The sequence below is a fragment of the Momordica charantia genome (assembly GCF_013281855.1).
Source record: "Momordica charantia cultivar OHB3-1 chromosome 10 unlocalized genomic scaffold, Mcharantia_2.0 BLBB01000010.1, whole genome shotgun sequence".
Classification (NCBI taxonomy): domain Eukaryota; kingdom Viridiplantae; phylum Streptophyta; class Magnoliopsida; order Cucurbitales; family Cucurbitaceae; genus Momordica; species Momordica charantia.
In genome coordinates, this window is record NW_028275158.1 from 8058267 (window position 1) to 8072238 (window position 13972).

Consider the following 13972-nt stretch of genomic DNA (forward strand, 5'->3'; position numbering starts at 1 on the left):
AACTAACTGCATTTTAGGCGTTAATTACCTTTTAATTAAAAACGAATTTATTGGGAACAAATTATTTTCAATTACATATAAACAAGGAGTTGGAATTGGAATTGGAATTTAATATTTAATATTTAATTAAAAAGAGATAATGCTAAAAAAAAATTTATATATATTTTTTTATAAGAGATAGGTGTCTTAACAAATTTAGTTATAGTTATGTTCGGATTGACATTATATTTTCATAATTAAAGTATAATAATTTCAAGTGAATGAATATATTTATTCTTATTTAACCAAATTCCACTCATTTTCAAAACGGAAACAAAATACTTAAAATTTTAGCTTAAGAGGACTCAATTAATAATATATGATTTAGAATCTATTTAGGTTTGATCGGTAATAATTTACTTTAATTTTAAAAAAATAATGTCTTCTTCTAATTATGATGATTATTGACTTGTTATCTACATTTCTAACCATGATATTTGAGTTACCAAATATAGTAGGAAAGAAAAAACTCTTGAATGTGTAGTCTAGGATTAGAAAAACTCAAGTTAGGAATACCTCATGTGGCACCCAAGTAAATAGGAGGGTACATGAATGAACCTAATGCCACATTCAAATAAGAGATATTCTGAGATCATGGAAGCATGGTTAAGAAAGGCTTAAAAAATTGATAACCACTGCCTATACCAAGAAGGTTTATCTTCCTTTTGGACAGCTCAATCATAAGAACTTCAAATCGAAGCATATTTGATTTGAAACAATCTTCGATTGTGAGACCACGTAGTTGATTTACTAGGAAGCATGCGCACGAGGTCGGAAAATGTCGCAGCAAATAGGTGTCCAATCAAGATTCACGTAGTTTATAGCAAAGTTTAGGTTAAGAAGATACAATGCTACACCACTAAAAAAGATTTGCTATCGAGTATTCTTCTTCTTCTTTTGTATAAAATTTGAACCGACTCCATCCAGATTTTTTGACTTCATACTTCAACATTTCTCAAACCAGTCAATTTTGTTGGTTTATCAATACGTGACAATGAGAAAAGGATGAAGAGTAAATTATGACAAAAGAGTTAAAAGGTAGAACAAAACAAAAGGTGATGAATATGGAAGATTAATTTGTTTTGTTGTAGCATAGTATTGGATAGTGTAGATCTAAAATAGAGGCGCGTAGAAGGGACGCGCGTGGAAGGCGAGTGGGAAGAGGGGAAGGCAAGGGAAATGAATGTGAAGTTTTGGGGACGCCCCACTGCTGTCGCTCTCTCTTCGCCTCACAGCCTATGCTCAGCTCAGTGATGCTCGTTTCGTTTGGCTTTTTTTTTTTCTCTTTTTTATTTTTTTAAATTTCATAAATACCGTTAGGTGAGAAAGTTACTATGCGGCTCACTCACACGACTAAAAAAATAATTTAATTAAATTGAATATGCCACATGCTTTCTAACTTTATCTTCGGATTTTTCTTAAGAAGCATTCAATTTTACCCTATGTTAAGAATTCTCAATTGAATCCATTGCCCGAAAATTTTGTTGATACAGAGCTAATTATTATTTTATTAATATATTTGGATATATAAATATAATAAATTTTTTTATTTGGTGGGTGGAGTTTTGGTTACGAGTGAGTTGGGCCTCAGAGTATTTTTTTTTTTTTAAGAAAAGTGATAATACTTTCATTAAAAACTCTTGTTTAGTTCAGTTCGAGTCAGGTTACGTAACCAAATATGGAGAGAAAAATCTCAGTCCTCTACTCTAAAGCTTTTCTTGTTAGATTGTGGGCTACGGTGTTTCCATTTCGCCCAATGTAACGGTTAAATAACACATCAATAGAATATTTACGTGACTAAACGTGTTAATAAAATAATAATTTAATGATTTATCAATTTTTTGTTAGACAAAAGTTTAACCGTTTATTATACGTGGAATGATATAATTAAAATTTTTTAATGGGTAAAATTCGAGAAGTAAAAAAAGAAAGGATAAATAGTTGAAATTAATCATCAAAGATGACGACTGATTGGTCCAAATAGACTAAGAGTAAATTTAAAGGAAATATGTTTAAATTTCATAATAGTCACCAACCTTAAGAATTAATTCCCAATTCTTTTCGATACCAAATATTATCGAATCAGGTCGTCGTTCCATGAAATTAATCGAACAACTTGTTTGGTAATTCGAATACTCACGGATATCAAAATATATATATATATATATAAATAGATTGTTGGAATTGAAGAAGAGTCTGGGGAGGGGTGGGGCGTGATAAATAATTTTATTTTGGGAAATTGATAATGAATTGATCAATCTTCCGGTGGACATTTTGTCTGCCTCAATCGGTCTTTTTTGTACCCACACACACTCCCTCGTCGACACAGAGATAAGTTTTGGATTTTGTTTGCTTCCCAAAATAATATTAATAATAATAATAATAAATTTAAATATTAGTTTGTTATTTGGATGAATGAAAAATAAAGTCATAAAAATTATGTTCATGCTAGATAATGTCTAATATATCTATGATTAATTAAAAAGTTGTGAGTTTGAATCCTCTTTTGCCACGTGTTGTATTTGAAGAAAAAAAAGTATCTCAACCATCGTTCGTATGGTTAGATTATGGTTGAATTTAACTAAAAAAACGCAAATAATATTTCTTTTTTACGAATGAAATTGCTATTGTTATTATTTTAACAAATTTGATAGAAATTAACTTCATGATCCAGAATTAATTTTTATATTAATTGAAAATACGAAAATTAAAATTAGAGATTGAAATAAAATGAGTCTCAAATTAACTAGATTAAAATAGTATTATGTTTTTTATAACTAATAAGAAAAAATAACTTTTTATTCTCCTCTCACATATTGTATTTAAAAAAAGAAAACAAAAATTATCCCAACAAGAGGTCTTATTATTAGATTATTGTTGAATTTAACTAAAGAAAAAAAGCAAATAATTTTGTTTCTTTTTTTACGAATGAAAATTACTATTATTATTATTTTAACAAATTTGATAGGAATTAACCTCATGATCGAGAATTAATTTTAAGATTGATTAATTGAAAATACAAAAATTAAAATGAGATGTTTGGAAGTTTGGAAATAGAGAGATTGAAATAAAATGAGTTTTAAATTACCTAGAGTAAAGTAGTATTATGTTTTTATATTTATTATTATTATTTGTTGCTTTTGAATAATATTTCATCACACATAAAGGTGGAAGACATTTATCTAAATAATATAAAATAAATATGTATTTTCAAATATATTTAAAGTTAGAAATTTATGTGACGTAAACAATAATATAAAATTTTCTATATTTGGTTACATTGAAAAAGTTAACATTTTTTAAAATTGTATATTAAATTTGTTTTTTCTTTTCTTTAAGCTGAAATTTCTTGTTTGAGTATTTCTTGTCCTGCTAGAGCTTGTTTCACCGATCACCGTTTGGGTTCCTTTTTATAGACGCTTTAATTATTTAAAAATTTAAAATTTGATCAATATATGATTGAATCCTCCCGTTTATATCTCATTCTGGTCCTTGAAAATTTAAGATTATTTTAGTATAGTCCCTGAATTTCATGTCTACTTCATTTGAGCCCTTAAAATTATAAAATGTCAATTTTAATCATTAAACAAAAAATAATTATCTTGAAATATGTGTATTTAATTTAACACACTCATATATTAGAACCAGTGTTCAAAATGTTGATGTCGATGAAAATGTCGAGGTCCCGATTTTACGGACATATCGATGTCGATAGATATTTCGAGAAAAGTAATGGAAATTTATGGAAATTTTTTGAATTAGCAAATAAAATTTGAATTGTAGCTTAATTAGCTTATAATTGATCACCTTTAACCATTAAGTGTAAGAATATGACCATTTTACTTATGAAAATGTCAATGTCGATGGAAATATCGAAAAAAGATTTTTTCTTTAATGAAGATTGATGGAAATTATTTGAGTATGTAAAGAACTTTAATTGTAAATTTTTGACTACTTGTATTTTTCATAATAGGATTCATTTGGAAATGAGATAATTATCGATCTGGTTTCCAAACACATTTCTAAGTTCTAATTAACTCGTACTTTTTACCTACTTCTCTTTTCCAATTTGAATTTACACATTTTTCAAACACATTTTCAAATCAATCATCAATCCAACTTTCCAATCAAATTTACACAATTTTCAAACACCTCAACGTGATTATGTAATTCATCCAAATTATCTACCAATGGGATCCATATGTGCTTCATATTCTACTCATTTGACAACTACCTTCAAAACTTCCAGTCTATGATGACTTAGGAGAACTATTGTAATTTATATCAAAGTTATCAAAATAGTGCACGAGATCATCTATTTGGTATTAATTAAGTTACCTATTCTACTTCATGTTTAACCACTATTTGTATATAATAATATTTTATTTTTTAAAAATTCTAATATTATTTCAATCTTTATTTATGTCAATATTTTACATATATTGTTCAATTCTGTAACTAAGGACTAGATTGGATTAAAAATTATCAACAAAGCAAATTTATTAGTTATACTTTATACAATATTAAAATGCGAGTGTTTCATTGAACAGACTAAGATTACAATCATTGAGGTTGTGAGAAATTATAGACGGTAGTGGCATAGTAGGAAAATGATGAAAATAAAATAACCTTAAAAGAAGAAGAGGAAAAAAAAACATGTCGACATTTGAGTTGACATGTCGACATTTTGTCGATATTTTGTCGGCATGTCGACGACATGTGGGGAAAATTAACTTTTCTCTCCTATGTCCATATCGAGCATGTCGACATGTCTCTCGACATTTTGAACTCTGATTAGAGCTATATAAGTTAAAAGACAAAAAAATGATTATTTTTGTTTAAGGATTAAAATTGATATTTTAAAAGCTAGTCACGAGGAAAATGTAATTTAACCCATTTTTAATATTATATTTGAATTATATTTTGGTCCTTCAACAACCAAAACTTCACACTTTTTTTTTAAATTTTAAATATTCTATTTTAGTTATTGGAATTCTTGCATAAAAAGATTTTATTTATTAATATTGATTTTTTTTTTGCAAAGTTATCATTAAACGATCTCAGGTAAGTTTTTGGAAATCAAATCATTGATTTTTGAGATAGTAATAAGTATTTCAGCCGACTCGAATTTACAAACACAGCTAACATTTTACTATCAGTTGGAAACACGACCAAAATCTCACATTTACTAGATAAGAGAAAGATCACGAACATATAAGTGAGAAACATCATCTCCATTAGTATGAGACATTTTGGGTGGAACAAAATAAAAGTCATAAGAGCTCACGCGCCAAAGTGAACAATAGTAGGATTTGTTGTCCCTAACATTTATTTGTTCTCAATTTTTTGTTTTTTAGTACGACAAAAGTTGGTATATCCAATCTAAAAAAGAAAGAGTAAACACCAATTATCATAGATTAATGCACTACAAGAATAACTCTCTGCAGGTTCATTAATGTAGTTAGAACAAAGAACAATAAAAAACGATTTGATCTATTGAGAATTTTTCTTAGTACAACAAATTGAAGTATGAAAATTTAGACTCTAAGAGAAAATGTAAATATCATTTACTATTAAACTATACTCACGTCGATGCTTCAAAGGTAAGATAATGTAAATCTCGTTTACTAGTTACATATCACTTTATAAAAAACTCACCTAAAGTTAAAATTTAAATATAGAAGGAAAAAGCTAAAAGGCCAAAAAAATATGAGGAAAAACAAAAAAGAAAGAAAGGCCATAAATGAGGAGTGGAAAAAATTGGACCCATCTTCTGTAACTGTGAGACTCCAAACTATAGATGTCTCTATACATTAAATTATCAACAGTTATCCATAAAATCATGCACACATGAAATTTATGGCTCTGTCCTATTTTCTTTGGACCAAACCACCCCTAAATGGGACCCTTTCTTTGTCCTCTCTTCAATTTAACCAATTTTACTTTTGCAAAATGTTTTAATCTCATGTTCATGAGAATGTGAGAAGTATTATAATTGAGTAACAGACAAAATGAAAGTATGGGACAATTTTTTTTAGGTACAATGTAAAAATGATGTGGGATTTCAACTCGCAATATATTTTAGTTAGAATAAGTGTCTTAATTATCAAATATTTCTGGAGTTACATCAAAAAACCAATGATCGTGGTTCTTTTGGTTCATCGATTGATCATGATCGGACTCAATTTTCGGACCGAATATTTGTTTGAGCGTTTTAGGCTTTGATACCATATCAATATTCATAGAATTTCTACAAAACTAATTAACAATAAGATGAATAATACAAGGCTATTATAAACTCTTATTAAGTCCCTAATTATCTTAATATTAACTAGTTGAATTATATCTTAGGTTAGTATTGCGAGACGATTAAAAAACAAGAGTTATATTAAAATAATAATGAAGTATTATTATATTATATGGTAGTTTAATTGTTTATTTTGGGCCCATGTGTAATTGTGTCTCCATAGAGCTCAACATTGAGCAGAGGTTCTCTCATGCCATGCACGTAGACTTTCTTTGGATGTATTAAAAATTCAACTTTTGTCTATAATAATTGACCTAACTTTTATTTTTTTAAAATAATAATAAAATTGACCCAACTTGATTACAAAATATCACAAGCCACATGTCACACTAATTTTCTTTTTTCCATTTTTATATATATTAGTATTTAACACACATGATATATCCAATTTATTCGATTATATATCAAAGTTAATGATGAATTTATCCATATATACGAAACCATTTAAATTTTTGTAAGTACTAAATTAAGGAACCTCTAATTCTACATAATTTTTTTAGATAGAAATTATAACAAAATTAAATAAATTATGTATTTTCAAATCATAAAGTAACTTCCAAACATCTAGTGATAACTTAATGAACTTTATAAAATATGGAATTGATGGAGGAAAAAAATAACAATAAGAGGAGGAGGCACAAAATTAGAAAGAAAAAAGAAATAGAAGAGGAGAGCGGTAGAAGTCAAAGAATATTGTAAAATTATTAAAATTCTAAAATTTTTAAAAAATTTATCTTTAATTAATTAAAGGTTAAGTCATAAATTTTATAATTAATTTTTATTTCATTTTTTAACTTTTTACATTCTTGTAATTTCTGTCATTGTCTTATTTCTATGTAGTAATATACCTTCTACCTACCAAATGAGAAAATAAAAAGTCATGTATTTAGGCTTTTTGAAAAAAGTCATATATTTATTTGTTTATATTGTTACATTATTAATCATTATCACGTGGAGGACAAGAATCATAAAAGGCTTTTTTAACTCAATTAATTGACAAATAATTGGAAAGATTTTTTGCTTACATAAATAAAATGATATAATTTGAAGGGTTTTGTAACATTGAGAATGTTGAGTACTAATATTTATTAGTCAACTGATTAAGAGAGAGACACATTGAAATAAATGAGAGAGACGTGAGGAAGAACAAAACTTGAAAATATTGGTATAAATGGTCACTTTTTGAAGTATAAGGACTAAAACAAATATCTTGAAAGTACGATATCAAAATGAAAAAAACTTGAAAATATAGAAACGAAAATAGACATTATGAAGGTACAAAGGCACAAAAGATGAACAAAAGCTAAAAATATACCGACTAAAATAGTATTTAAACCAAAACTATTTAAATTGATTTTAATAATGAAAAAACAAAGAATAATGTAATTTTTATTTTATTATTATTCAAACGAGTATAACTTAGCAATAATTAGTATATGTCTCCAATGGGGCATGAATTTGAAATAGATAAAATATAGTATACAAAGTTTAAACCCTATTTTTTTTTTTTTAAATAGAAATCTTCGTGCTTCATCCGTCTTGGGATCGAATCGCGATGGCCTCGCTATTTTTATTTTTGTTTTTACACCCTCTGCGTTCGGGGATCAATTGTAGCAGCCTTATTTTATTTTATTTTTTTAAATATATCTCTATTGATTTTTGTTTTTTAAGTATATGTATATTGATTTTTTTAAACATAATTTTATTAATTTTTGTTTTAGATTTAATTTTATTGATTCTTGTTTTTAAATATAAATTTTATTGATTTTTGTTTTTAAATACATATTGATTCTTGTTTTTAAATATATTTTGATTGATTTTTAGTTTTTACATATATTTTTATTGATTTTTATTTTTTAAATATATTTTTATTGTTGATAAATGTCATCATTTTTGTCTTTCTATTAAAAAACACTAATTTACAAAATTCAAGTTTAATTAATATACAAAATCTACCGTGAAAATTTACAAATTTAAGTTAAAAAAAAAAGAAAAAACTCTAATGTCATTTTTATTTACATCCTGCCAATTGTTCATTAAAAAAATATATTTATAACTAATTTGACATACAAAAATATTGTTTTCAACAATTTTTCAGTTGAAAATCTATCAAAGAGTAAAATTTGTGATTCAGATGAAAATTATCACCCTTATTCAAGTGTAAGTAAATTGATACACATTGTTAAAGTTTGATATTTTTCCATTATGTTTAATATGCAGTTTCCCCCTAACATGAAATCCTAGATCCGCCACAAATCAAAAAATTTTGAGTTCAATCCCCCACTCCACATGTTGTACTAAAAAAAACAACGCATAATGTAATTTTTATTTTATTATTTCCAACAATCCAAGTGGTGTCATGGTGTAGTTAGTTATCACGTCAGTCTAACACACTGAAGGTCTTCGGTTTGAGTTCGGGTGACGCCAATTTTCATTTTGAATAAAACGTGTATTTTACCTTATATTATTTTATTACATGAGGTAATTTTTATTTTATTATTTCCAACGATCAAAAGTGGTGTCATGGTGTAGTTGGTTATCACGTCAGTCTAACACACTGAAGGTCTCCGGTTCAAGTCCGGGTGACGCTAATTTTCAATTTGGAAAAAAAGTGTATTTTACTTATATTATTTTATTACATGAGGTAATTTTTATTTTATTATTTCCAACGATCAAAAGTGGTGTCGTGGTGTAGTTGGTTATCACGTCAGTCTAACACACTGAAGGTCTCCGGTTCAAGTCCGGGTGACGTGGTGTAGTTGGTGGTGTAGTTGGTTATCACGTCAGTCTGACACACCAGAAGGTCTCTGGATTGAGTCCGGGCGATGCCAATTTTCAATTTGGAAAAAAAATGTATTTTACTTATATTATTTTATTACATGAGGTAATTTTTATTTTATTATTTCCAGCAATCAAAAGTGGTGTCGTGGTATAGTTGGTTATCACGTAAGAATATATGCGCCAAATTAAGAACCTGATTGATGCTTTAAGAGTCATAGGTAAATAATCACCACAGAAGATCATATCCTACATATTCTATCAGGACTAGGTCTAAAATATGCTTTACTCCTGTCACATGAAAGCAGAGTAAATACTACAAAAGATAATACACTACAATCAGTCAATTTGGTGCAATAGCAGAGTTTAGCTCAGAGTACTACATATAATCACAGGCCCTATAATAACTCAACATATGACGATCGAGGTTATTCTGATCATAACCGTGGCCGTGGAAGAAATAACAGAGGAGGTGGACGATCCTGGTATTCCAGAAATAGAGTACAGTGCCAAATCTGTCACAAATTTGGTCGCACTACTGACAAATGTTACTTTCGGGCTCCAAATAACTCTGCAATACACTATAATGGCAGACAACAATCAGTAAATAATTTTCCTCCATGTTTATGCAAAGAATTGCACAACGGTGCTTATAAACCTAGCTCGAACCCGGTCTCCGGCTCGACCTGAACCGTGGAGTGAACCTGCACAAGAGGGCAAACTCTCCGACGATCAAGTCAGTATAGGTCGGACTCTATATTAAGTTCGAGGTGAAATTTCATACCTGAGTGTGAAATGAGGCCCTCTATTTATAGGTGGTGGATCCGACAACACTTATGACCGGCAGTTATCTTTGATTTTTATCATGTCGAACTTGTCGGGTTTGAGCAGATCGAACCTCTTCGGGTCGAACCACGGCTCTTTACACTTAGCCTCATATACAGATAAACTTGGTCTCCTTGGCAGGTTCGAGGTGGACCTGAGATATTTTTTTATTTCTTTAGCTCCACTAAACGTCCTCCACGTGTCCACAACATTTCTCCCCCAAACACTCCACATCAAAATATGACAGCTATGCTGATGACCCCTGATCTAAACAAAGATACCAACGGGTATCCAGATTCTAGAGCTACAAATCACATTACCAATGACCTGAACAATATCACAAATAGCAAAGAAGTAATGGATGGACAACAAATTCACACAGCTAATGGAGCAGGTTTGTCTATTACACACTCTGGCCCTTCTTCTCTTATTACTCCGTCTAAGCATATTTTCTATCTCCAAAACCTTCTACATGTTCCCTCGGTTACCAAAACTTACTTAGTGTTAGCCAATTTACTAAAGACAACAAAGTTTATTTTGAGTTTCACCCAAATTTTTGTGTTATCAAGGATCAAGCTACTGGTAAAATCCTTCTCCAAGGCCTACTTCATGATGGACTATACTCATTCAAGATGCAAGCATCTTCACCAAAGCTCATGGGCCATTCCAACATCAATCAAGTTTTTCATACTACTACCCCTCTACCTTCCTATACTCTACCTAGTTGTAATTCTCCATTTGATATTTGGCATTGGCAACTAGGCAATCTCTCTACCCCTGTTACCAACAAAGTTCTAAATGATTGTATACCCAATGTTCATATCAATAAAAAGCTTTCATTTTGTACATCTTGTGCTCTTGGCAAAAGCCATTGTCTCCCATTTACCCCTTCTAAAACAATATATACTGCCCCCCTTCAATTAATTATCTCTGACTTATGGGGGCCGACTTTCAAACCTTCTAGAAATAACTACAAATATTACATTACCTTTATTGATTTATTTTCTAAATACACATGGATCTATTTTCTAGAAAACAAATCCCAAGTCTTCTCAACCTTCATTCAATTTCTCTCCCTAGTAGAAAAACATTTCAATATCCCTATCTTAGCTTTCCAATCCGATGGTGGTGGTGAATTCAAAACTTTTACACCCTATCTCAAATCTCATGGGATAGAACATCGAATTTCTTGCCCTCACACCTCTCGACAAAATGGCATTGCCAAACGAAAACATAGACACATTGTAGACATTGGCCTAACCCTTTTGTCCCACTCATTTATGCCCTTAAACTTCTGGAATGATGTTTTCTCAATAGCAGTCTATCTTATTAATAGACTGTCTTCTCCAAATCTTGAATGGGTAAGTTCTATGGAAACGCTTTTCTCACAAAAACCAAATTATTCTTTTTTTAAAACCTTTGATTGTCTCTGTTTTCCTTGTATTCGACCATACAACAATCACAAACTTCAACCCCGCTCTACTCCATGTATCTTTCTTGGCTACAACAACTTGCATAAAGGCTACAAGTGCTGCCTTACTGTTTGTCTCTATATTTCACGCCATGTTACCTTTAATGAAACTGAATTTCCATTATGCAACCAAACTAGCCTACATACTCCTCTCTCTAAAACCACATCTAGAGTTCAAAACACACAGCCAATTATCTCAAATTCGCCTATGATTCCCGGCCCCTTTCTAACTTCTCTCCCAACTAGTTCACCGATACCAAGCCCAAATCTTCTACTTCCTCATCTACCTCACCTAGCCTTAGTCCAAATCCTATTTCTATTAATCCCCAACCTTATCTTGAACCATCTGTCTCTCCACCTACAAATTCGACACCTCCAAATCCTACACCTCTTACAAACCCTTCAAACTCTCCAATTCCTACAAATTCTGCTCCACTATCTGTTGTGGATCCTCCAGACACCTCTCAAAACACTCATGCTATGGTGACTCGTGCCAAGAATCACATCTTTAAACCTAAGGTCTATCTAGCAGATTATAAAGAAGTGGAACCTACTTCTACAAAAGAGACTTTAAAACATAATCATTGGAGGAAAGCTATGAAAGAGGAGTATTCAGCTTTAATGAAAATGGTACTTGGGAACTTGTCTCTCCAGCTCCAAATCAAAAAATAGTGGGTTGCAAATGGGTTTCCAAGATAAAAAGGAACAGTGATGGGTCGATACGAGGTACAAGGCTCGTTTGGTGGTTAAAGGTTTTAATCAAACTGCTGACATAGACTACTCGGAGACCTTCAGTCTAGTAGTTAAACCTATTACCATCAAAGTATTGTTTACTTTAGCACTTGCATAAGGATGGATTCTAAGACAAATCGACATCAACAATGCTTTTTTACACGGATTTCTACATGAAACAATTCTTATAGAACAACCCATTGGGTTTATTCAACCTCAGTATAAACATCAAGTCTGCTACAACTTTGTATGGATTCAAACGGCTCCAAGGGCCTGGTTTGAAAGACTTATAAATTTTTTGATTGAACTTGGCTTTATTGGTTCTAAAGCTGACCGATCCTTATTCTACAGATTTCAAAATAATCAGTGCTGCTACATAGTAATCTATTTTGATGACATAATCCTCACGGGTAGCTCTCCCTCTAAGATACAACAACTCATTATACACTGAATAAACAGTTCTCTCTTAAAGACTTGGGCAAACTAAGTTTTTCTTAGGTATTGAGCTATCCTATCCTACCAAAGATAGCATATTCTTGTCACAATCAAAGTATATTACAGATCTACTACAGAGGTCCAAAATTCTTAAAGCCAATGTCATTTCTACACTTATGGTCAGTGGGTCAATCCTATCAGCTAGACAAGGTGATCCTCTTCTAGATCCCTTCTTGTACAGAAGTGTAGTGGGTGCCCTACAATATGTCACACTAACTAGACCTAAAATTTCCGATTGTGTTAATAAAGTATGCCAATTTATGCATGCCCCTAGCTACCACACAACACTGGCAAAGCGAATTATTCGCTATCTAAAAGGATCATATCATACAGGTCTTCTTCTGTCCAAGTCATCACAATTGACTCTTCAAGGGTACTCAGATGCCGACTGGGCATCTGACCCAAATGACAGGAAATCAACCTCAGGGTTTTGTATCTATTTTTGGGGAAATCCTATTTCGTGGGGATCGAAAAAGTAAACAATTATTTCTAGGTCTAGCACAGAAGCGGAATACCGTGCATTAGTTTTGGCTGCTTCAGAACTTGTCTGGTTAAAAACACTGTTTCGCGAACTTCGAATCACGATTCCCAAGCTCCGATTCTCTGATGCGACAATCTAAGCTCGATACATCTCAGCTCCAACCCTATCCTACATTCAAGAACAAAACATGTTGAAATAGATATCTATTTCATATGAGATCTGGTTACCTAGAAGCAAATCAGTGTACAACACTTACCTTACGTAGCTCAAATAGCAGATTTGGTCACCGAGTCGTTGTCACCACTTCGATTTCATACTCTTGCCGACAAGCTCAATGTTCGAGCTCCCCTCCCCATTGGCTTGAGGGGGTGTTAAGGCAAATCACTATGGTTGTAGAAATCTGTAACAAATCGTAAAAGCCCATCAATCTGTTAAAGACCAAAAATCCTCTATAAAAATGCCTTTAACCCATTGTAAAAGTAAGTGATTTCCAAATACAAAATATCACTTCAAGATTTTCCAAGAATACCTACATGATATTATGCTTTAGATTTTATGTACATAAAAAATACACTTGATTCATACTAATAATTTATTTGAGGAAGAATATTTACAAAATTCCAAAAGAAGTTTTAAAAACTAAATATAATGGTTTAAGAATCCAAACTTTCAAAAGAAAATATAGTTCCAGGAAATTTTGAGCCCCTATTTGTGAAGGGGAACTTGAATTATTTAATGATAAAGTTGCCTTTTTAAGTTTGATTGTGTTAGGCATTAATTATTATGTTTTGGTTTCTTTGGAACCATCAATTGCGCCCAAATAAACTAATTAGAGAATTCTTAT

The 13972-nt window shown here is 30.7% G+C and overlaps 1 long non-coding RNA gene and 2 other non-coding genes across 3 annotated transcripts; 2 read left to right on the plus strand and 1 right to left on the minus strand.

The window, feature by feature from the left end:
- Positions 1 to 8863: 8863 nt before the first annotated feature.
- TRNAV-AAC (transfer RNA valine (anticodon AAC)) lies at positions 8864 to 8937 on the plus strand. The gene has a single exon. It is a non-coding gene; the product is annotated as a tRNA-Val (tRNA).
- Positions 8938 to 9026: 89 nt separating this feature from the next.
- On the plus strand, positions 9027 to 9100 carry TRNAV-AAC (transfer RNA valine (anticodon AAC)). Its single transcript has one exon. It is a non-coding gene; the product is annotated as a tRNA-Val (tRNA).
- A 295-nt stretch (positions 9101 to 9395) lies between these two features.
- LOC148208478 (uncharacterized) lies at positions 9396 to 13537 on the minus strand. Its single transcript, XR_015788441.1, has 3 exons — positions 13385 to 13537; positions 13163 to 13296; positions 9396 to 10103 (listed from the first exon to the last, which is right to left on the minus strand). It is a non-coding gene; the product is annotated as an uncharacterized LOC148208478 (long non-coding RNA).
- Positions 13538 to 13972: the final 435 nt, after the last annotated feature.